The sequence below is a fragment of the Theropithecus gelada genome, chromosome 12 (assembly GCF_003255815.1).
Source record: "Theropithecus gelada isolate Dixy chromosome 12, Tgel_1.0, whole genome shotgun sequence".
NCBI classification, from domain to species: Eukaryota; Metazoa; Chordata; class Mammalia; order Primates; family Cercopithecidae; genus Theropithecus; species Theropithecus gelada.
Genome location: NC_037680.1, coordinates 94,662,458 through 94,688,066, shown reverse-complemented (window position 1 = coordinate 94,688,066; position 25,609 = coordinate 94,662,458). Strand labels below are relative to the sequence as shown.

Genomic DNA, 25,609 nt, shown 5'->3' with positions numbered 1-25,609 from the left:
GGGCCCTCACTAGAGGAGGGGTGACACCCTTGTTCTTGGGGTGGATAAACATCTCCTGGGTGCTGATCCCCTCAGGAGCCAGGGTTCAGTGGCTACCCAGACATCTGGGCTGCCTGCCAGGGCACTCCTAATGCCAGTCCTGCTACTTACATGCCCCCATTCCTCCTCCTGGCTCTCCTGGAGCCCTCTCATGTGTGCTGTGTATATATGGATTGGGAGGGCGGAAGGCAAAGCAAGGAGCCTGGGAGGTGGGGCAGCCGTCTGCGAGGTGGTGCCAGTGGCTGGGGTTAGAAATGTTATGAGCCAGGGAGAGGGCCGAGTGGGGCCACGACTAACTTGGGAGAAAGGATCGGATGCGGAGATGGCTTGTACATAGGTGATTAAGAACGGGAGGAAGTTGAAAATGACCCCTCTCATCTCACAGAGACGGTGACTGACAAGGCGGCCTCAGACATTTGTCTGTATTACTGTGTTGAAATATTTCATAAATACAGAAAGGTGTACAAACTTCCCACTGACTGAACACACAGGTGTATCGGTATCCTCAGCTCTCAGAGTCTAGAAATTACCATTAAAGCAACAGTAATCAAGACAGTGTGGTATTTGTGAAAGAACAAGGAAACTGAAAATCTGTCACATTTTGAAAGACATTATGAAGACGTGACAATTCAATGTAATGTGAGATCCTGGATTGGGTTCTGGAACAGAAAACAGACACTTCAGAATATGGTGACATTTTCATAGGGCTCACAGTTGTCTGAATAGCATTGCAGCAATGCAAATTAGCTAGTTTGGACACACGTGGCACGTAATGTAAGACGTTACCTGTAGGGAGAGCTGGTGAAGGATATATGAGACCTGTACTGTCTCTACCGCCATTGAATCTCTTCTGTAAACACACAATTATTTTAAAATAAAAAGTCAAAATAAAAAAGAAGTGAGATTCCTGGCCTGCATTCACAAAATGAATTGGAAATAGCATAAAGCAGAGTGCTCTAGAAAAATTGACAGTTGGCCGGGTGCGGTGGCTCACACCTGTAATCCTAGCAGTTTGGGAGACTGAGGCGGGAGGATCACCTGAGGTCAGGAGTTCAAGACCAACATGGCAAAACCCCGTCTCTACTAAAAATACAAAAATTAGCTGGGTGTGGTGGCGAGTGCCTGTAATCCCAGCTACTGGGGAGGCTGAGGCAGGAGAATCCCTTGAACCTGGGAAGTGGAGGTTGCAGTGAGCTGAGATTGTATCACTGTGCTCCAGCCTGGGCTGGATTCCTTCTTAAAAAAAAATTCCTTCTTAAAAAAAAAAAAAGAGAAGAAAAGTTGACAGTTGTTATATTGTTACTGTTATTATCATCATCATTATTATCATCATCACCATCTCAGCAACCATCCTTCCCCACCTAGCAGCACTTTGGACATTTCTCTGCACCTGTGTCTCTTCTATGGGGTCCTGGTCTTCTTAAGGCCCTGATGCCTCCCTGTCTCCTTCCCTACCCACTTTGTCCCCAAGCCTTCTGGCCCCACCTCTCCTGTCCCCAGGGAGGCTGCTAGGGCAGTGGCTGAAGGAGGGGCAGCTGCACTCCCTGGTGATCTCCTGCCCAGGTGTCTGCGCCCTGCCATGGCCTGGCCAGAGCCGGTTAGAGTGAAGCCAGCAGGGCACTGTAGGGGTTAAAGGAGGCCATGGCTGGTGGAGGGGGCCCACTCCTGGCTGTCTCCGGGAAGGAGGTGGTGCACTGCTGGCCCGCCCCTGGGCTGGTCTGGGAGGGAACCCCACTAGTAAAGCCCTCTGCTCAGTTGCTCCCAGCAGTGGCCCTGGGACCAGCTCTGCTCCTTGCACCCCACTCCCTGCCTGGACACAGGCTCGCTCGCTGCCTTCTTCTGGGAAACCAGCTTCTTGCCAGCCACAGCCTCTGCTCGCATCACCAGCCACTACGCCTGTCCTGGGAATCCCTTGTCCCAGACACCCACCTCATTCAGTGGCTCCTCTACAGGAAAGGTGAGTGAGTGAGTGGGGCTGGCAGGCCCGGCAAGGTTAGGGTTCAAAGCACTGTCTCCATCTCCACTCTAAAGCGTGGGCCCTGCTCCCTTGCCCTTGGGCATAGCCTGGCAGGAGTGCCCCCTCCACCCTCCCCAGCCACAAGTCCTTATTCCTTCTTTACCACTCTGGGCAGAAATGGCCAGTCAAGGTGGTTAATGAACAGACTGTAGCTGCGTCCCCTCTGCGCCTCCCTCTCCTCCCACCCCTCCTCTCCTCTGACGCTGATGCCCCACCTGCAGTGGGCCAGGGAGAGTGCTGACCGGGGCCACGACTAATTTTGGAGAAAGGACTCGACATGGAGATAGCTTGGGTGTGGGTGAGAAGGAGTGGGAGGACATTGAAAATGGCCCCTCTCATCTCATAAAGATGAGACGATTCTCCACCAGGCTGGAAAATCCATATGGAGCTGACCTCAGGGTCTGTCCCCCAACCCCCAATCCAGGACTTGCGCTAGGACTGCCTGCCCAGATGTTTTAGGCTGGCTGCTGTCTAGAAGAGGAAACTGGATTTGGGGTGATGAAGGGGGACTCGGAGAAGGCTGCTGTGCTCCCAGGCTGGGCTCCCTGCAGGGGAGGGGATGGGGTTAGGGGACAGGATGGGTGCTGGGTGGGGAGGAGCTGGAGGGGGAGGGCAGGGAGGCAGGCAGTTGTGGGATGGGAATAGGAGGAGGACCTGGACACTAGGGTGCCAGGGTCTTTGGGCACAGAGGCTTCTCTTCCGGAAGCCCCAGTTGCCCCTTCAGCATGGCAGCAGTGCGGAAGGTGTAAGAGGAGCACCCTCTCTTTCCCTCCTGAAGCTGCCTGGGGTGGGTAAAGATCATGGTGGCTCAGACTTGGCCTCAAGTTGCACCTGCCCCTGCCAGCTGGTGGCCACTCCTGTCTCCCCAACTCCAGCTCTCCCTGGACCTCAGCACTTGCTATAGCTGGGGCACCCCCTGCCTGACACCTCTGGCCCAGGGTTGTGGGAGGGAGTGAGGGAGGATGTGGATTGAGATGGAGAGGTGGGTGGGAGAGCCCTGAACGGGATCAGCGCTGGATACCCAACTTGAGGTTGTCCTGGACTCTCCTGCCCATGGAGGGAAGGGAGTTGGAGAGAAGTGGGCTGGTCCAGGCTGGGGAGGGTCTCAGCCAGTCCGGCTGACCACCAGGGCTGGGAGCCAGCACTGTGATCAGAAGCTGAGGGTTCTTGGTGGTGGAGGAGGCAACCTGGGGCCCTCTGCTTCCAGGCGCCTGGCCTTGAGCCCTTCTGGCTCTGCTTCCCCATCCCTTATCACATACTTCTTCATGCTTCACTTCCCGCAAAGCCCCAGTGCAGAATTTCCCAGGGAGGTGGCAGTGTCCAGGAAGTATAAGTACAGTGAAGCTGGTGACCAGGTGGAGCGGGGCTGGGGTGGGGTGCTTATGGGTTCATGGAAGATACTATTGTTTTGTGACCAACTTCTGGCCTCTGATGGGCTGTGGCTGAAGCCTTGGAGTTTGGGGACCCTCGGGCTCCTGTTTCTACCCAGATAGGAGCAGGAATCAATAGGGGTCAGAAGAGACTTTTGTTTGGTTGAAGGAAGAGGAGCCTCAGAGGTGGAAGCTCGGCTCAGGTGAAGGAAGAGCTTCCTAAGGACCTTGCCTTATGGGCTAATGTGTGACGTGGTGAGCTTATTTTGTCTGACACAGCACTTGCAGAGGCCCCACCTCCCTGCTAGTTTTGGGGAACCGGGAGCCTGATGCTCTGCCCTCACACTGTGCGCCTCCCTCACACCCATGACTCAGTGCCTACCATGTCTGCCCCCAGCTGCTTCCTGCAAAGGTTCTGAGGTTCTTCCTATTCCTCTTGGCCCACTCTGCCCCTTGCCTGCTGGTTAATCCCTGAGGGCTGGAGCATGCCACTATGAACATGAGCTTTTGTGTGGGCATAGCTTTCAATTCTCTTGGGTATATACCTAGGATGGGGTTTGCTGGTTCATATGGTAACTCTATGTTGAACTTTTTTGAGCAACTGCTAAACTGTGTTTCAAAGCAGCTGCACCATCTTACATTCCTACCTGCAATATGGGAGAGTTCTGACTTTTCCACTTCCTCACCCACATTGTTCTTGGGCATGTTTTTCTGAGTGTGCCCAGCCTGGTGAGTGTGAAGTGGGTCCTGGGACCTTTAACTTCCTGGTTTTTCTGTGACACTGGGTTCCATTTGGAGATAGGTTATGGTCTTGGACATGGTGGGTAGTAGGATAGTCATCTCTTACTCTAAGGCAATGGCCGGAGGGTGATCTGTTTTGTGGTTCAGAAAAGACCTGGATTGCTTTAGTTGACTTCTTTGAGAAACTGGGATAACATTTTTGAATGGCTTCAGCCCACCCTCTACACCCAGGCTTCCCCAGAGCAGGATCTCTGCTGCCCCTGTAGCAAGAGCAGAGCCAGCAGAGATGGACTGAATGAGAAGAACAGGGGAGTCAGGGCTGGATGGAGGCACACACGTGCAGGACAGGAAGGGGCCCCAGCAGGGCTGGAGAGCCACCAAGCAAGGGTAGTGCAGCCCCTGTCTTCTCTGCTTCCTGCCGCCCCTCCCTCTTATTGGGGTGCGAACTGACTGTGTCTGCTCATCCTGCATGGCGGCACATGGCTGCTCAGAGCTCCCCAAATAACCTGTTACGTTTCCACCCACAGGAATAATCAGGCAGCGCACTTGCTTATCATTTTTTATTTATTTTTATTTTGTGTCATTTTATTTTTTTGAGACGGAGTCTTGCTCTGTCGCCCAGGCTGGAGTGCAGCGGTGCCATCTCGGCTCACTGCAACCCTTGCCTCCTGGGTTCAAGCAGTTCTCCTGCCTCAGCCTCCCAGGTAGCTGGGACTACAGGCGAACGCCGCCATGCCCAGCTAATTTTTTTGTAGTTTAGTAGAAACTGGGTTTCACTGTATTGCCCAGGCTTGTCACGAACTCCTGAGCTCAGGCAATCCGCCTACCTCGGGCTCCCAGAGTGCTGGGATTACAGATGTGAGCCACTGTGCCTGGCCGCTTATCATTTTTAGTATACTTTTCCAAACTACACACACATTCCCAGAGCAGGCCTCCTTTTACCCAAAAGAGAAACACTGGGCCTTACTAATTAACTGAAGACTGTTCTACTCGAGCCTTCCAAAACTCCAGGCTACTGTTCAAACCATTTTCCGGAACACTTCTTTCAAAACAACTTTCAGATGGATGCACAAAGAGATTCATCCCTCACCTTTATAGTCAAACCTTGATCTTTTTTGAGGGTACGACCCCATTGGAGTGGCTGCTTAGTCCCCTGATTAAGAACTGAGTGGCATCTCATGTTTCTGAACATTAAACCCAGCCTCGACAACTGAAGGTGCTCACCACTGAGGAATCTACGTAGGATTGAGTGTTCTGTAGTTACTATCCACAGGGAATGTTCTACAAAGTTTTGGGAGACTGTGATGTCACGGGAAATGCTAAGAATATGTGTCCAGCATGGAAAGGAACCAGTACGGAAGTCTTTTGATAAACTGTGGCATTTATCACTAACATTGTCTCAAAACTTTACACTACCTGCCATATACAAATTAGAGGTGAAAATTACTTCCATGTAATATACAAGCCAACACAAAGAATCCTATCCCAGGTTCTTGGGTGGATGGGCAATAATCTGGGTAGAGTTTATTGTGCAATAATCCTCTTCTCTCTTCTATAGGCCAGAAAATAAGTTTACCTCAAAAATGGAAAATTTTAGCTGGGAAAATTACCTGTGGGAAGACATCTTCAGTGGAGATTTTAGTAATTACAGTTACAGCCTTGACCTGCCCCCTTTTCTACTAGATTCTGCCCCATGTTGGTCAGAATCCCTAGAAATCAATTATGTTTTGGTCATCATCTATGCCCTGATGTTTCTACTGAATCTGATGTGAAACTCCCTGCTGATGCTGGTTATCTTATTCAGTTGAGTCAGCCACTCTGTTGCTGATGTCTACCTGCTGAACCTGGCCTTGGTCGACCTGTTCTTTTCCCTGACATTGCCCATCTCAGCTGCCTCCAAGATGAATGGCTGGATTTTTGGCACAATCTGTGCCAGGTGGTCTAGCTCCTGAAGGAAGTCAACTTCTACAGTGGTATTCTACTACTGGCCTGCCGCAGCATGGACTGTTACCTGGCCATTATCCATGCCCCCCACACACTGACCCAGCGGCATCACTTGGTCAAGTTCATATGTCTGGGTATGTGGACCCTGTTCCTGTTAGTGGCCCTACCCATCTCACTTTTCCCAAGGACCACCCTACGTTGGCCCAGTCTGCTATGAGGACATGGGCAACAATACAGCAAACTGGCAGATGCTGTTACGGACCCTGTCCCAGACCTTTGGCTTCATGGTGCCACTACTGGTCATGCTGTTCTGCTATGGATTCACCCTGCGCATGCTGTTTAAGGCTCACATGGGGCAGAAGCACTGGGCCATGCGGGTCATCTTTGCTGTTGTCCTCATCTTCCTGCTCCGCTGGCTGCCCTACAACCTGGTCCTGCTGGCAGACACCCTCATGAGAACCCAGATGATCAAGGAGAGCTGTCAGCGCCGCAACGACATCGACCAGGCCCTGGATGCCACCGAGATTCTGGGCATCTTTCACAGCTGCCTCAACCCCCTCATCTACGCCTTCATTGGCCAGAAGTTTCGCCATGGACTCCTCAAGATTCTAGCCACACATGGCTTGATCAGCAAGGACTCCCTGCCCAAAGACAGCAGGCCTTCCTTTGTTGGCTCTTCTTCAGGGCACACTTCCACTACTCTCTAAGACGTCCTGCCTAAGTGCAGCCCCGTGGGGTTCCTCCCTTCTTTTCACAGTCACATTCCAAGCCTCATGTCCACTGGTTCTTCTTGGTCTCAGTGTCCATGCAACCCCCATTGTGGTCACAGGAAGCAGAGGCGGCCACGTTCTTACTAGTTTCTCTTGCATGGTTTAGAAAGCCTGCCCTGGTGCCTCACCCCTTGCCATAATTACTACGTCATTTGCTAGAGCTCTGTCCATCCCGCCCCTGAGCCCGTGGCACTCTGTGTTCTAAGAAGTGAAAATCTACCCTCCAGTGAGACAGCTCTGCATACTCATTAGGATGGCTAGTATCAGAAGAAACAAAATCATAAAATAGAAAGTGTCCACAAAGATGTAGAGAAAGTGGAATTCTTGAGCATCGTGAGTGGGAATGTAAAATGGTGTGGCCACTGCGGAAGACAGTATGGCAGCTTTCCTCAAAACATCGGACATAGAATTATCACATGATCCCGCAATTCCACTTCTAGGAATTGACCCACAAGGAGTGAAAGCAGGGACTTGAACCCATATTTGTCCACCAATGTTCATAGCAGCTTATTCACAAGACCCAAAAGGCAAAAACAACCCAAATGTTCATCAATGAATGAATGAATGGCTAAACAAAATGTGATATGTACGTAATGAAGTATCCTTCAGCCTGAAAGAGGAATGAAGTACTCATACATGTTACAACATGGACGAACCTTGAAAATGTTATGCTAAGTGAAATAAGCCAGACATAAACAGCTAAATAGTTTATGATTCCACTTACATGAGGTACTGAGAGCAAACAAATTCACAGAGACAGAAAGCAGAACAGTGATTACCAGGGACTGAGGGGAGGGGAGCGTGGGCAGTGACGGTTTAATGGGCACAGAGTTTATGTTTGGGATGTTGAAAAAGTTGTAAAGATAAACAGTAGTGATAGTTGTACAACAATGTCTGAGTACTTAATGCCACTGAACTGTACACTTAAATGTCTAAAATGATAAAATTTTATGTATATTTTACCTCAGTTAAAAAGAAAATACCTTGGTCCTCAAAGGTATGTTTGCCAAAGAAACAAGGCTGGAATTTCTTGCTAAATGAGATCATTAAATGTCTTTCATTGCTTAAACCACTTTTGTGTGTTTATTTTGTTTCTTCCAACCAAAAGCTTCCAAACTGCTACAGAGAAGTGGGGCAAGAGTGAGCAGAGGTCTTGGGTGAGAGTCTTTACAAGAAGTAAATCTCTTTGTTGTTTGTTGTGTCGTAGAGAGAAGGATGGAATAGAGATGGAGTCCAGTCTTGCCATTCCCTTGCCCACAACCCAAGCTTCCTGCTGTAGACCACGCATCATGGAAAGAAATGTGTTCTGGGATGCTCTAGGGCGTCTCATGTCCTTGGTTGAAGCAGTAGTCAGGAGTGTCAGGGATCGGACTTAGAGTTAGAAGGTGCGGAGGGTTGAGTAAGTTCACCAAATCCCCCTGATCAGGTAGCAGGAAGGCAGAGAGCTCTCCCAGCTCAGCCAGCAGCACCTGCTGTGAGTGTCCCTCCCTCTCTCTCTTTCCCACCCAAACACACACCCATAAAGGTGTCTGGCGCCTTGCGCTGACCTTCCTGAGCTGAAGCGGAATGAAACTGCTGCTCCATTTCCCCCTTCCAGATCTCACATACAAGGTCCCTTCTGGCCCCCCACTGATCTGGAAATGGGAAAGGAAGAGAATTTGGGGGAATCACAGTTTTATCATATCATGCTGACTCAGTACTAATCCTCCACACAAACTTATGTGCAAACTCTAAGGAAAAAGAATGGTTCCCACAAAGGTTCAGGTGATGTTTATTAAAGGGTCAGGGAAGGCAGAAGCACACTGGGGCTTTTGAAGGCCCTGATAGTGTCCTCTTTCTTTACCCACATGATAGATGCTTGGGCTTTAGTGTATTATTATTCCTTGGGCTATAAATGTAAGTTTTTCTTAACTTGTAGTATGTATACTATTCACAATGGAAATGTTTTAAAATGTTAAAGGAAAAGCTAAGGAGAAAGTGATTGAAGAGCACAGGGACAACTCGGGTAATTTTGAGGACCCACTGCACAGAGTGGAGTGCAGGCTTTTGCATCCTGCAATTTTGGAGTGAGAATTCACCAGATTAGAAGAAGATACTTTCATGCATTGCTGGTAGTAGATAAATAGGTACAAGCTTTAGAGAAAGCAATTTGATGACATCTCTTTTAATGCACACAATCTCTGATTCAGGAATTATACTACTACAAACCTATCCTACAGAAATACCCGCTTAATTGGACAAATGTGTACAGAACTTTCATTGCACCCTTATTTACAAAAATCAGAGATTAGAAGAAACTCAAATGTTCATCAATAGGGAATTGATTAGTTACACTCTCAAGGTGCAGCCACACCAGGGAATATTGTGAATGCAATAGTTTGAAATCAAAGCTAAAAACATTATTCTGGCAGGCATCAGCAATCATCTTGAAGTGTGGGGCTAACATTGTCCTGTTCAGAGAACTGGCTTTCCAAAGATTAGACAGGCAATAAAACAGAGCTTACAGAGCAGAATACACAAAACAACCAGCAACAGTATAATAAATCTAATTTGTACAATGGTTTTGAACAAAAACCCCAAGCCTCAAGGCAACCAACTAGACAAATCAAATTGAGACCTGTTGCAGTCATTGTGTAGCATTCCGTGACTGGGCTGAATTAAAGCAGAGAGTGCCAACTCTAGAAAAGGGACAATTTGAACAAAAATTTCTACTAGAATATTGCCAAAGATACTTGCTAGGTGGACTGAAGAATTTTTTTAGGTCAGATTCTGTCAAATTACCCATAGCAGTATCTAATTTGTGAAATTTTAATTATAGCATTATCCTGTGAAGTGGAAAAGGTAGTCAATGAGAGGGGTAGGAGTTGTACTACCTATGGAGTTATATTTTGACGGTCTTGGGAAAAGCTGCCTATAGCATGAAGTTGCCAGTTTTGTAGTTCAAATATCTGATGATGGCATTGGGGCGGGGATGGTTGGTGAACTCTCCGTGTGGACCCATACATTAGGCATGAGTCTTGTTCCTTGAAATGTATGTTAAGTTGTTTAGTTTTAGTTTAGGGCTTTAGGAAAGAGTAATTTCCTGCTTAGTAATTCCATAGGGGAAAATTGGATTGGAGGAACCCAGAAGAATTTAGGATACAGTCTCTTCTACAGTCAGATAATAAAAAATCAAAAACAAGGTACTGGACTACAATACAAAAGCAATAACGAGTGTATTCTAGACATCCCAATTTTTACTGAAGATAATCAGAGTAACACCAAATTTAGTTTTATCAGGTTGGGCCTGATTATTTATATAAGTGTAGTAAAGACAGTGATTGAATCTTAGATTGTATTTTTTTTTTTTTTTTGGTGACAGTGTCTCACCCTGTTGCCCAGGCTGGAGTGCAGTGGCGCGATCTCAGCTCACTGCATCCTCCACTTCCTGGGCTCAAGTAATTCTCCAGTGTCAGCCTCCCATGTAGCTGGGACTACACGTGCCTGCCATGCCACCTGGCTAATTTTTGTATTTTTAGTAGAGATGGGGTTTCATCATGTTGCCCAGGCTGGTCTAGAACTCCTGAGTTCAGGTGATCTGCCTGCCTCAGCCTCCCAAAGTGCTGGGAATACAGGCAAGAGCCAATGTGTCTGGCCTTGTATCTTATTATTATTATTTTTTTTTAATTTTGAGACTAGGAAGTCACATTAAGGCAGGCTTCTGATTTTATCTGCAGTACCCGGAAATAAGTTAAAACATGATAACTTAGTCTAACCCTGATAATATAATTAACATTTTTAATTGCATCTTGTTATAAAGGAAACAGAATTTTATTGAATTTATGTGAATAACTATATTGTCATAAAATAAAAAGTTCTCACAAATAATTTCCAAATTTTAGAAGGATCGAGTAGGAAGAATAAGTAAATGTTTTCACCTTTGTTCATGAAAATTTGCCTCACCAAATTGTTGTTAAACTACAGATAGCTTAAGAGAGAAACTTTTCTTAAATCTGGAAAACAAGACATTTAAGTAAAGAATCAACAATATTTCAAATGATATAAAAATCATAATTTGTATCAGTTATTCAATTTCATGTTATCAATTTTTATTCTGCTTGATTTTGATTAACAGTTTTATGAACCTATCAGTTTTCTCATTAGAGTTTTAGAAATGTTATTTATTTAGTCCATGATCTCTTTTTTTTTTATTATTATACTTTAAGTTCTAGGGTACATGTGCACAACGTGCAGGTTTGTTACATATGTATACATGTGCCATGTTGGTGTGCTGCACCCATTAACTCGTCATTTTCATTAGGTATATCTCCTATTGCTATCCCTTCCCCCTCCCCCCTCCCCACAATAGGCTCCTGTGTGTGATGTTCCCCTTTCTGTGTCCAAGTGGTCTCCTTGTTCAATTCCCACCTATGAATGAGAATATGCAGTGTTTGGTTTTCTGTTCTTGCGATAATTTGCTGAGAATGATGGTTTCCAGCTGCATCCATGTCCCTACAAAGGACACAAACTCATCCTTTTTAATGGCTGCATAGTATTCCACGGTGTATATGTGCCACATTTTCTTAATCCAGTCTGTCACTGATGGACATTTGGGTTGATTCCAAGTCTTTGCTATTGAGAATAGTGCCGCAATCAACATACATGTGCATGTGTCTTTATAGCAGCATGATTTATAATCCTTTGGATATATACCCAGTAATGGGATGGCTGGATCAAATGGTATTTCTAGTTCTAGATCCTTGAGGAATCGCCACACTGTTTTCCACAATAGTTGAACTAGTTTACAGTCCCACCAACAGTGTAAAAGTGTTCCTATTTCTCCACATCCTCTCCAGCACCTGTTGTTTCCTGATTTTTTAATGATTGCCATTCTAACTGGTGTGAGGTGGCATCTCATTGTGGTTTTGATTTGCATTTCTCTGATGGCCAGTGATGATGAGCATTTTTTCATGTGTGTGTTGGTTGTCTTTCATGTGTGTGTTGGTTGGTCTTCTTTTGAGAAGTGTCTGTTCATATCCTTTGCCCACTTTTTGATGGTGTTGTTTGTTTTTTGTTGTAAATTTGTTTGAGTTCTTTGTAGGTTCTGGATATTAGACCTTCGTCAGATGAGTAAATTGCAAAAATTTTCTCCCATTCTGTAGGCTGCCTGTTCACTCTGATGGTAGTTTCTTTTGCTGTGCAGAAGCTCTTTAGTTTAATTAGATCCCATTTGTCAATTTTGGCTTTTGTTGCCATTGCTTTTGGTGTTTTAGACATGAAGTCCTTGCCCATGCCTATGTCCTGAATGGTATTACCTAGGTTTTCTTCTAGGATTTTTATGGTTTTAGGTCTAACATTTAAGTCTCCAATCCATCTTGAATTAATTTTCATGTAAGGATCCAATTTCAGCTTTCTACTTATGGCTAACCAATTTTCCCAGCACCGATTATTAAATAGGGAATCCTTTCCCCATTTCTTGTTTTTGTCAGTTTTGTCAAAGATCAGATGGCTGTAGATGTGTGGTCTTATTTCTGAGGTCTCTGTTCTGTTCCATTGGTCTATATCTCTGTTTTGGAACTAGTACCATGCTGTTTTGGTTACTGTAGCCTCGTAGCATAGTTTGAAGTCAGGTAGCGTGATGCCTCCAGCTTTGTTCTTTTGGCTTAGGATTGTCTTGGCAATGCGGGTTCTCTTTTGGTTCCATACGAACTTTAAAGTAGTTTTTTCCAATTCTGTGAAGAAAGTCATTGGTGGCTTAATGGGGATGGCGTTGAATCTATAAATTACCTTGGGCAGTATGGACATTTTCACGATATTGATTCTTCCTATCCATGAGCATGGAATGTTCTTTGATTTGTTTGTGTCCTCTTTTATTTCACTGAGCAGTGGTTTGTAGTTCTCCTTGAAGAGGTCTTTGACATCCCTTGTAAGTTGGATTCCTGGGTATTTTATTCTCTTTGAAGCTATTGTGAATGGAAGTTCATTCATGATTTGGCTCTCTGTTTGTCTGTTACTGGTGTATAAGAATGCTTGTGATTTTTGCACATTGATTTTGTATCCTGAGACTTTGCTGAAGTTGCTTATCAGCTTAAGGAGATTTTGGGCTGAGACAATGGGGTTTTCTAAATATACAATCATGTCATCTGCAAACAGGGACAATTTGACTTCTTCTTTTCCTAACTGAATACCCTTGATTTCTTTCTCTTGCCTGATTGCCCTAGCTAGAACTTCCAACACTATGTTGAATAGGAGTGGTGAGAGAGGGCATCCCTGTCTTGTGCCAGTTTTCAAAGGGAATGCTTCCAGTTTTTGCCCATTCAGTATGATATTGGCTGTGGGTTTGTCATAAATAGCTCTTATTATTTTGAGATACATTCCATCAATACCAAATTTATTGAGAGTTTTTAGCATGAAGGGCTGTTGAATTTTGTCAAAGGCCTTTTCTGCATTTGTTGAGATAATCATGGGGTTTTTGTCTTTGGTTCTGTTTATATGCTGGATTACGTTTATTGATTTGCATATGTTGAACCCGCCTTGCATCTCAGGAATGAAGCCCACCTGATCATGGTGGATAAGCTTTTTGATGTGCTGCTGGATTTGGTTTGCCAGTATTTTACTGATGATTTTTGCATCGATGTTCATCAAGGAGATTGGTCTAAAATTCTTTTTTTGTTGTGCCTCTGCCAGGCTTTGGTATCAGGATGGTGTTGGCCTCATAAAATGAGTTATAGAGGATTCCCTCGTTTTCTATTGATTGGAATAGTTTCAGAAGGAATGGTACCAGCTCCTCCTTGTACCTCTGGTAGAATTTGGCTGTGAATCCGTCTGGTCCTGGACTTTCTTTGGTTGGTAGAGTATTAATTATTGTCTCAATTTCAGAGCCTGCTATTGGTCTATTCAGGGATTCAGTTTCTTCCTGGTTTAGTCTTGGGAGAGTGTAAGTGTCCAGGAAATTATCCATTTCTTCTAGGTTTTCTAGTTTATTTGCGTAGAGGTGTTTATAGTATTCTCTGATGGTAGTTCGTATTTCTGTGGGGTCTGTGGTGATATCCTCTTTATCATTTTTTATTGCATCTATTTGATTCTTCTCTCTTTTCTTCTTTATTAGTCTTGCTAGTGGTCTATCAATTTTGTTGATCTTTTCAAAAAAACAGCTCCTGGATTCATTGATTTTTTGGAGGGTTTTTTGTGTCTCTATCTCCTTCAGTTCTGCTCTGATCTTAGTTATTTCTTGCCTTCTGATAGCTTTTGAATGTGTTTGCTCTTGCTTCTCTAGTTCTTTTAATTGTGATGTTAGGGTGTCAATTTTAGATCTTTCCTGCTTTCTGTTGTGGGCACTTAGTGCTATAAATTTCCCTCTACACACTGCTTTAAATGTGTCCCAGAGATTCTGGTATGTTGTATCTTTGTTCTCATTGGTTTCAAAGAACATCTTTATTTCTGCCTTCATTTTGTTATGTACCCAGTAGTCATTCAGGAGCAGGTTATTCAGGTTATTGTAGTTGAGCGGTTTTGATTGAGTTTCTTAGTCCTGAGTTCTAGTTTGATAGCACTGTGGTCTGAGAGACAGTTTGTTATAATTTCTGTTCTTTTACATTTGCTGAGGAGTGCTTTACTTCCAACTATGTGGTCAATTTTGGAATAAGTGCTATGTGGTGCTGAGAAGAATGTATATTCTGTTGATTTGGAGTGGAGAGTTCTGTAGATGTCTATTAGGTCCGCTTGGTGCAGAGTTGAGTTCAATTCCTGGATATCCTTGTTAACTTTCTGTCTCGTTGATCTGTCTAATGTTGACAGTGGGGTGTTAAAGTCTCCCATTATTATTGTATGGGAGTCTAAGTCTCTTTGTAAGTCTCTAAGGACTTGCTTTATGAATCTGGGTGCTCCTGTATTGGGTGCATATATATTTAGGATAGTTAGCTCTTCCTGATGAATTGATCCCTTTACCATTATGTAATGGCCTTCTTTGTCTCTTTTGATCTTTGATAGTTTAAAGTCTGTTTTATCAGAGACTAGGATTGCAACCCCTGCTTTTTTTTTGTTTTCTGTTTGCTTGGTAGATCTTCCTCCATCCTTTTATTTTGAGCCTATGTGTGTCTCTGCATGTGAGATGAGTCTCCTGAATACAGCAAACTGATGGGTCTTGACTCTTTATCCAATTTGCCAGTCTGTGTCTTTTAATTGGACCACTTAGTTCATTTACATTTAATGTTAATATTATGTGTGAACTTGATTATGTGTGAACTTGATCCTGTCATTATGATATTAGCTGGTTATTTTGCTCGTTAGTTGATGCAGTTTCTTCCTAGCATCAATGGACTTTACATTTTGGCATGTTTTTGCAATGGCTGGTACTGGTTGTTCCTTTCCATGTTTAGTGCTTCCTTCAGGATCTCTTGTAGGGCAGGCCTGGTGCTGACAAAATCTCTCAGCATTGGTTTGTCTGTAAAGGATTTTATTTCTCCTTCACTTATGAAACTTAGTTTGGGTGGATATGAAATTCTGGGTTGAAAATTCTTTTCTTTAAGAATGTTGAATATTGGCCCCCACTCTCTTCTGGCTTGTAGAGTTTCTGCCGAGAGATCTGCTGTTAGTCTGATGGGTTTCCCTTTGTGGGTAACCCGACCTTTCTCTCTGGCTGCCCTTAACATTTTTTCATTCGTTTCAACTTTGGTGACTCTGACAATTATGTGTCTTGGAGTTGCTCTTCTTGAGGAGTATTTTTGTGGGGTTCTCTGTATTTCCTGAATTTGAATGTTGGCCTGCCTTACTAGGTTGGGGAAGTTCTCCTGGATGATATCCTGCAGAGTGTTTTCCAACTTGGTTCCATTTTCCCTGTCAGTTTCAGGCACACCCATCAGACATCGACTTGGTCTTTTCACATAATCCCATATTTCTTGGAGGCTTTGTTCATTTCTTTTTACTCTTTTTTCTCTAAACTTCTCTTCTTGCTTCACTTTTTTTTTTTTTTTTTTTTTTTTTTTTTAGACAGAATCTCACTCTGTTGCCCAGGCTGGAGGGCAGTTGTGTGATCTTGGCTCACTGCAATCTCCACTTCCCGGGTTCAAGCAATTCTCGTGCTTCAGCCTCCTGAGTAGCTGGGATTACAGGCACACGCCACCATAACTGGCTAATTTTTGTATTTTCAGTAGAGCTGGGGTTTTGCTGTGTTGGCCAGGCTGGTCTCGAGCACCTGACCTCAAGTGATCTTTCCGCCTTGACCTCCCAAACTGTTGGAACTACAGACATGAGCCATCACGCTTTACCCTAGTCCATTGATCTTAAAGTAATTAAAAACCTGCATTTAAGAGTACTTTTAAGAGTCTTATGAATCTGATTGCAGATGCCTTTAGAGAAGAATCAACACAGTAGATGATAAAAAGTTAGAATAGCCATGCTTAAAATCTGATGTAAGTTCAACTTTTGAAAAGGAATTCTGTCATTTGTATTGCAAACAGCATTTTAAGACAAAAATGAGAATCATGACTGACAGCATAACACCAGGACCATCAGACTTTTATAAATTTCATATAATCTTTAGAAGATGAAGATTTCTGTCAGTAACATCCTTGTGAATATAACTTAAAATATGTTTATGCCATGTGCAGTGTCTCAGGCTTGTCATTCCAGCACTTTGGGAGGCCAAGGCAGGTGGGTTGCTTGAGCTCAGGAGTTGGAGACCAGCCTGGGCAATGTGGCAAAACCCAGTCTGTACAAAAAATTATAAAAATTAGCCAGGTGTGGTGGTGCACACCTGTAGTCTGAGCTACTCGGGAGGCTGAGGTAGCAGGATTGCTTGAGCCTGGGAGGTTGAGGCTTCAGTGAGCCATGTTCATGGCACAGAACTCCAGACTGGGTGACAAAGTGAGACCCTGTCTCAAAAAAAAAAAAAAAAAAAAAAAAAGAAGAAGAAGAGGTTTAATATCATTTTGTTATTTGACAGTGCTTTTCATACAATTAAACATATTAAATAAGCCTCATGAGAGATACATCCTTTGAGACTTTCCAGGGGCCCAACTAGAAAATCCCAAGGTCAATGTTAGGTTAAAAAGACTTAAATTAGAATTCTATTTTAGGGAAGTTTGTCAAAGATGTTAAAAAGGCTTAAAACATTTAATTAAAATAGAATCATGAGCCAGGCACTGCATCTTGCACCTGTTATCCCAGCTACCTAGGAGGCTGAGGTAGGAGGATTCCTTGAGCTCAGTAGTTTAAGGCTGCACAGAGCTATGATCATGCCATTGCACTTGAGCCTGGGTGACAGGGTGAGCCTTATGTTTATGAAATAATTATAACAACAATAATAAGGGGAATCAAATGTCATTTTGAAATAACAGTCATTTATTGAATCAGAAGGATAATAAAAATACTTTAAAAGTAAATATAAAATGTTACATAGCTGAGAGAAAATAAAAACCTTATACTTGTGTTAGGGATGGCTTTCAAAACACCTAATATTAGTTTATTAATATTAATAAACTAATAGGTTCCCCAAACCTTAATAACAGCACAAAGCACAAGAAGTTATCTTTTTTTTTTTTTTTTAAAGAAAGATAGGGGTCTTGCTATGATGCCTAGGCTGGCCTTGAACTCCTGGACTCAAGCAACTCTCCTGCCTCAGCCTCCTGAGTAGCTGGAACTACAGGTGCTCAATACTCTGTCTGGCAAAAAACTACCTTAAAACTTGAAATCTCTGTTTCTTAGGCGGATTACTTAAAAGGTAAAGAAAAGCCTCCTGCAGTATAACAGCTTGTCTTTATGGGAAGCCTATTTGGATAACCTGGAAGGCAAACCTCATACGAAGCTAATTAGACACAAGAAGATTAAGCCCCAGGTTAGGAATGTATACCATATTATAGGAGAAAAAGGTAAACAAGAAAACCAATACCTTAGGCAATGGAATGCATGGCTTTTAGAAAAAGTAAAAGCATATGAAATTGTCTGGTTACATAGAACAATTTAGACACATCAGGAAGAGCTGAGTACAGAGTCAACTTACACTGGAGGACACGTTGTCCTTCTAGGCCTTTAAGACAAACTTTCTGGGTCAGGCCGCAAGAGCAGAGTCTGAAATAAAAAAAGAAAAAGCTGCAGGAACTGACAAATGTTGAAGGGGACAGTCACCACTTTAGTAAAGCAAAAAGATGTATCTTTTCAAGGAAGAAGAGCAGAAGGCAGTGACGCATGACCTGTGAGTCACATGTAGTGAGATGTGAAAAAAGCTGAACCCCTGAGACATAAGTCTGAAAAGCTTTAGGAGGAAAACTCTACCTTGAGAAAGGAAATTATCATTTTGAATGAGGAAGATAGCACTTCTAAGTTGAAATTATGTAGAACATTTAAAATAGAAAAAAGGTGTAATTTAGAAGATGATTGAAAATTCAACAGAATTCAGAATTAAACCCCTGTAATTTTTTTTTTTTTTGTTTGTTTGTTTTACTAGGAGCAGATCAACATTTTAAGAAAAGCTTTCTGTTTCAAACATAGAAAATCAGTCTCCAGCCCCGTGCCATCGTACCCCTGACGTCAGTGTTTAATTTTTAGAAAACTTAGAAACATTTTTTAAATCCAGGCAATGTAATCACACACAAAACTCCCTTCACAAAACCATCCTTCATAAACCCTCCCTAACTTGCTTAGGTCTTCCATTATTTTCTTAAGGTCTCATCACTGCCCTACACTTTTCTGTTTTTTTTTTTTTTTTAATATTGGAACAGTCAGTCATTTTATCTTAGGACAAGAACGTTCTCTTTTTCTCATTATTATTGAAACCACATAATATTTTTTCTCTTGCATAAATTAGCTTTCGTATATTTTGTACACAGAATTAAATATATTGATTAGAACTTTAATTTTAGAAACCTTAATTTTTAGTAAAAACCCAGGAATAAGTACTTTTTTGGACTGTTATATATAAACATCCCCTGAATGTACGTTTTATAATACTTAAAAACATATTTTTACAGAACAATTTCTAATGTGGTATAGGACATTTTCTTAACAGACCCAAATATCTTTTGTGTTTTTATAATATTTCAGAAGTCAAAAATAAATAAGCTTGAAGTTATGTTTAACAATTAATGTTTCAGCATTTTATCTTATTTAGAAAGGGCTCAGGACTGTGATCCCAGCACTTTGGGAGGCTGAGGCGGGAGGATTGCTTGGGCCTAGCAGTCTGGGACCAGTCTGGGCAATATCATAAGACTTCATCTCCACAAAAATTTATTTAAAAAATGAAAAGAAATTACTTAGATATTTTATAAATATCTGTCATTTACTTTAACGTAACTTCAAAATTTTAAATTACATGAAAAGTTTGTGTATAAATGTTTATTCCATTCATATATACCTTGTTTTTTATTTACAATAATTTTACCTAGATTACTCTTGAAAACTGAGATATTAGAGCAGGTCGTTATTCCAAGTATTTTTCCTGTCAAAGAAAATCACTAAAGGTTAAATTGTGTTTGATATACAGAAAACAATGAGCATTGCATGTACTCTCATCTGTACATTTGTTCTTAGGTCAAACTCATACTTTTATGATCTTAAAACATCTAGCAGAGACAAATATAACACTGTCTGGCTAAGCCAAAAAAAAAGTATGTGGTAATACAGAGAAATATGTGAATATCCGGGCCGGGCGCGGTGGCTCAAGCCTGTAATCCCAGCACTTTGGGAGGCCGAGACGGGCGGATCATGAGGTCAGGAGATCGAGACCATCCTGGCTAACACGGTGAAACCCCGTCTCTACTAAAAAAACACAAAAAACTAGCCGGGCGAGGTGGCGGGTGCCTGTAGTCCCAGCTACTCGGGAGGCTGAGGCAGGAGAATGGCGTGAACCCGGGAGGCGGAGCTTGCAGTGAGCCGAGATCCGGCCACTGCACTCCAGCCTGGGTGACAGAGCAAGACTCCGTCTCAAAAAAAAAAAAAAAAAAAAAAGAAATATGTGAATATCCAGCTATAAGAAGGTCATATAATACGAAATGTGGATTTTGTAGTTTGGCGAGTGGAAGGGAGTGGCACCCAGCAGCTTCTTTCACTCTTGCAGTTCTGTGAGCAGGAGGGAGAGTTATAGCTCTTATTCCCACCTCCCACAGCTTGGTGAGCTGGCTAGGAGTGTCACAGCTCTTTTGCTCCTGCAGTTCGGCAAGTGGAAGGGAGGGTTACAGCTCTTTCACTCCTGTCATCTGTAGCTCATCAAGCCAGCCAGGAGCATCACAGCTCCTTCACTCCTGCCTACTGTAGCTTGATGAGTTCCAGGTTCTTGTCCTGTGATCAAGAGGAATAAGATATGTGGACACTGGAGAGTGAGTAAGGCGGAGAAGAATTTTATTGAGTGACAGAAGAAAAGCTCTTGGCTGCAGGAGGGGACACTGAAAGTGGGGTAGCCATCTGTGAGGCTGAGTCTGGGATTTTTATGGGCTTAGAATGGAGGAATACTTGCTGATTGGTCCATGGGTGGCTTTGGAAAAAACACCTTTTGATTGGTTAAAAAGACATCATCCAGAAGTAGCCAATCAAGAGAAAGTGGGTGAGATGGGGATAGAAGTTCTCACTCCGGTCGTGGACTCTATCCAAAACTGACAGCTGGGTTTTCAGGCTTTAAACTGTTCTTGGTTTGAAGGTCAGGTTTCACCAGGGACCCGTCCCCGTCTGACTAGGAATTTGTCTGTCTCCTGTCACTATCACAAGCAGATTCAATTCAAATAAGATTATCTCAAGGCATCTATTCATCAAATTCAAAGACAAAGAAGGTCAAAGATAAAGAAAGGACCTAGCCGGGCATGATGGCTCACGCCTGTAATCTCTACACTTTGGGAGGCTGAGGTGAGTGGATCGCCTGAGGTCAGGAGTTCGAGACCAGCCTGACCAACATGGAGAAACCCTGTCTCTACTAATAAAAAAGTTAGCCAGGCATGGTAGCACATGCCTGTAATCCCAGCTACTTGGGAGGCTGAGGCAGGAGAATTGTTTGAACCTGGGAAGCGGAGGTTGTGGTGAGCTGAGATCATGCCATTGCACTCCAGCCTGGGCGACAAGAATGAAACTCCATCTAAAAAAAAAAAAAAAAAAAAAAAAGACCTAAAAACAGCAAGAAAAAAGAAGTCAATTAAATATGAAGGGGCTAATACATCTGGCCACAGACTTCTTAGTGGAAACTCTACTGGCCAGGAGAGTGAGATGATATATTCAAAGTGCTGAAGGAAAAATACTTTTGACCTCAAATATTATATTCAGCAAACTTATCCTTCAAAGATGAAGGAGACATAGAGACTTTCCCAGGGAAAAACACCTGCCAACTCTGGACATGATCCACAAGTGAGCTGCCTGCCCCAGGCCATGGGAAAAAGAAGGTCATTTGAGGAACATTCTAGAATCCCAAGCCTGAGTATCAAGTGATGAGGTCCCAAACCTGCCATTTGGAATGGTGTGGAAACTCAGGGCCAAGAAATCTATCAACAACAAAAAATACTGTGAACCATGTGACCCAGTAGTGCCCCAGCCAGTACAGCCATGAAACTTCCTCCATGTAGATTTCTTTGTAATCAAGGGCAAATGCAAGATTACATGAAAATATGCTCTTCAAAAGAGAAATTCATGATTAAATATTACAAAGAACTAATAACCACCAGAATCAACAATCAGCCAACTTAACCCATGGGAGATTTCACAACTGAGGACTAGAGATAATAGAGCAATCTGAATGTGATTTTTAAAATAAGCATGTTTTAAAAATCCAGAGGCATTTTATATTAAAAATGGAGAATTTAATGAATGTGTTTACCTCTATTTCCTCTCAAAAATCCATTAAAAAAGGCAATAAAGGGATTTTTTAAAGGCATAATCCTACAAGGTACAAGGATTAAGAGAAAGTGAAGAAAAGATAACTGATTTTTTAAAAAATAGAAATCTGAAGTAGATGGATATTTAGTAACTGAGTTTATCAGACCAAAAGTAAAGAGACAGAGACAATAAAGGGAATCAAATATATCTTTACAAAAACCATAATATCTTCAGAAACATAAGAAACACTATAAAAACTCTGGAAAACAATCTAGGAAATACCATTCTGGATATAGGAATGGGCAAAGATCTCATGACGAAAACACAGAAAGCAATGGCAACAAAAACAAAAATTGACAAATGGGATCTAATTAAACTAAAGAGCTTTTGCACAGCAAAGGAAACTATCAACAGGGTGAACAGACAACCTGCAGGATGGGAGAAGGTTTTTGCAAACTATACATCTGACGAAGGTCTAATATCCAGCATCTATAAAAAACTTAAATAAATTTACAAGAAAAAACAACCCCATTAAAAAGTGGGCAAAGGACATGAACACTTTTCAAAAGGAGACATACATGTGGTGAGCAATCATGTAAAAAAAGCTCAATATCACTGACCACTAGAGAAATTCAAATCAAAACCACATGAAATACCACTTTAGACCAGCCAGATTGGCTATTACTAAAAAGACAAAAAATAAGAGATGCTGGCAAGGTTGCAGAGAAAAAGGAGCGCTTATACATTGTTACTGGGAGTGTAAATTAGTTCAACCAGTGTGGAAGACAGTGTGGCAATGCCTCAAAGACCTGAAAAGAGAAATCAATATAAATGCTCATACTATAGAAAAACAGAACTTATAAGTTCAACCCATCAGAAGTAGCCAAAAGACTTAACATTCATAACTGGGAACTTTATAATGGGATAGACTTCTACATTAAAATTAAATATGAAAATATAAATATAAATTAAATATCTAGATAATTTCCATATGAGACAAACTACTAAAATTATTAATCACTAAATAAATGTAGATTTAAGCTTATGTACTTTAGGCTGGTTGTTAAAGAGGAACTAGAGATAATTGCGTGCACTGGTAAGCATATCCTGTGCTATGGGGAAATACGATTTAAAACCAATGAAACCACGTACTTCCTAATTTTCACTAGATATTAAGGCTACTAAGGGTTAAGAATTTTAATTAATACATGTAATTAAAACTACAAAAAACAAAGGATGAATGAAAACAACTGTATATAAATATGTATGTGAAAAATGTATTTTAAAAGTGAGATGTATTTTTAATAAGGAAAAGTATAAAACATATGTGTTTTCCTTAAGAGGAAAAGAGAGTAATTTTGTCTTAGAGCAAGATGACTTATTGATCCAGAATAAAAAAGGAGAAAAAGACTAAGACAAAAAAAATGAGTAGATATAGAAAGTTGCAGAAGGTCTATGACAGAAGAACTTTATTTGTGGTCACAGTACTAAGATTAGATAGATTTTACTTGAAAGTTAAAAAAACTCAGTAATGTACTGGTGCAAAGTTAGAATTAGGTTTTCTCTCTGTTAAAAGGACACATTTTCTTGGAGTATTGGTCTCCCCGTGATTGTGAAAGGTTTTTTTCCTTACTCATCAAATAATTGGCTTAGAAACACAGATTTTGTGTTTAATCAAGGTAATTTTTTGTACTTCATGTTGTCTTTTTAAAAGCCTTTTATTATTGAAGAAAAGTGAATTTTTTTCTATACTAAAAGAGCTAAACTTTTTTTTTTTCCCCACAATGAAACTTTTTGTGTTTGCCTTTAAAATCATTGTCATTTTGGTATTGTTTCACAGTGACCTGTGAACCTATTTAATCAAATGTTTGTTTTAAACCTTTTGACATTTTTGACAGCTCCCCAAAATCACATTCTAAATTAAGTCTTTTGGACCTCAAATTAACATTGAGAGTTTCCAGCAGGGTCCCTGAAATGTGTCAAAAGAATTAATTTTATCTCCTTGTAACAAGAGGGAAGTTAAATTAATTAGACTTATTTGATGTGTTAAATTGCGTGAGAGGCACTGCCAAATAATAAGTGATGCTGAACTTCCTCTAAGTTATATTTGTCACTGATAAGAGTGTTCTAGAAATTGTATAAAATTCCTAGAAATCTCATATTTTCTGGTATAATGTTATCAGTTATAAAACTAATGATTGTCTTATAATGCTCTATTTTTAAGAGTAACCAAATTTTCTTCCTGGAAGATTTTGAAAGCAACTATGACACAACATTGCAAAATGTTCATAGAAAATGATGACTTCAGCAACATGGATGGAACTGGAGAACATTACATTAAGTGAAATAAGACAGGAACCGAAAGTTAAGCACTGCATTGTCTCACGCATATGTGGAAGCTAAAAAAAGTTGAACACATAGAAGTGAAAAGTAGAAGAGAGGTTACTAGAGGCTGGGAAGGGCAGGTGGCAGGGGGAGTAGTGAGAGACTACACTCTCCTTACACAATTACAGGATACACAATTAGATAGGAGGAATAAATTCTAGTGTTCTATAGCACTGTCCAATGACTATAGTTAACAATAGTATATATTTTCAAATAGCTAGAAGAGAGGATATTGAATGTTCCTAGCACAAGAAAATGACAAATATTTGAGATGATGGATGTGCTAATTACCCTGATCTGATCACTATACATAGTATACATCAAAACATCACTATGTACCCCATAAATATGTATCATTATTATGTACATATTTGTCAATTTTTAAAAAATAAGTAGAAAAAAGACTGGTAAGTACAGGCATCTGATAACTAAGATTATGCTATTGGACTGGGTAAGTAGTTCCAAAACTCTAAGAGAAAACTGATAGTTTCATGAAACTGTTAACAAAATATCAAACAAAACAAAAAAGTTAATTAGATGAGGCTAAATTAACTGATGAGAATGATTATGATTATTCATTTTATTACTTTTTGTTGAAACATTGTTGGTTTTTTTTAATGTATTGTTTTCTAGATTTAGGGAAATTTTTTTCTTTTTTCTTAAGCTGTCAATAACTTACATTAATTTGATAAAATATACTTTTTAAATAGAAAGGGAACATTTATCTTTTTCTTCCTACCTGATGGTTCCAGGATTTGGAAACTCTTCTTAAATATTCTTATTTGCAATATGGGTATTTGCACTGGTTCAATTAAAAATGTACTCTCTTTGTAAATAGGACATAAGTGGGCAAGTTCTTTGAGTTCTTTGCTTGGCTTCTTGTCTAGAGAAGTTTTAAAAAGTCGAATCTGAGATTTCTCATGCAGTCAAAAATCATATGAAAAAAGCTCAACATCAATGACATTAGAGAAATGCAAACCAAAACCACAAAAAATAAGATACTACTTGGCACCAGTCAGAATGGCTACTATTAAAAAGTCAAAAACCAACAGATGCTGGCCAAGTTGGGGAGAAAAAGGAGCACTTACACACTGTCAGTGGGAGTGTGAATTAGTTCAACCAATGTGGAAGACAGTGTGGTGAAGACCGAAAAACAGAAATATAATTCTACCCAGCAATTCCATTACTGGGTGTATGCCCAAAAGAATAGAAATCCTTCCATTATAAAGACAGCTACACATATGTTCACTGCAGTGCTATTCACAATAGCAAAGACATAGAATCAACCTAAATGCCCATCAGTGGTAGACTGGATAAAGAAAATGTGATACATATACACCATGGAATACTATGCAGCCATAAAAAAGAATGAGATCATGTCCTCTGCAGGAAAATGGATGGACTAGGGGCTATTATCCTTGGCAAACTAATGCAGGAACAGAAACCTAAATACTGATGTTCTCACTTATAAGTGGGAGCTAAAAGATGAGAACACATGGACACACAGAGGAGAACAACACACACTGGGGTTTATCAGAGGGTGGAGGATGGGAGAAGAAAGAAAAACGGTCAGGAAA

General features: G+C 41.6%; 1 protein-coding gene and 1 pseudogene across 1 annotated transcript in view; one reads left to right on the top strand and one right to left on the bottom strand.

Annotated features, from left to right (window-relative positions):
- Window positions 1-25,609, bottom strand: part of RUFY4 (RUN and FYVE domain containing 4) — a 62,530-nt gene that overhangs the window by 24,527 nt on the left and 12,394 nt on the right. The gene's annotated exons all lie outside the window — the stretch shown is intronic.
- LOC112636224 lies at window positions 1,799-7,139 on the top strand (annotated as a pseudogene).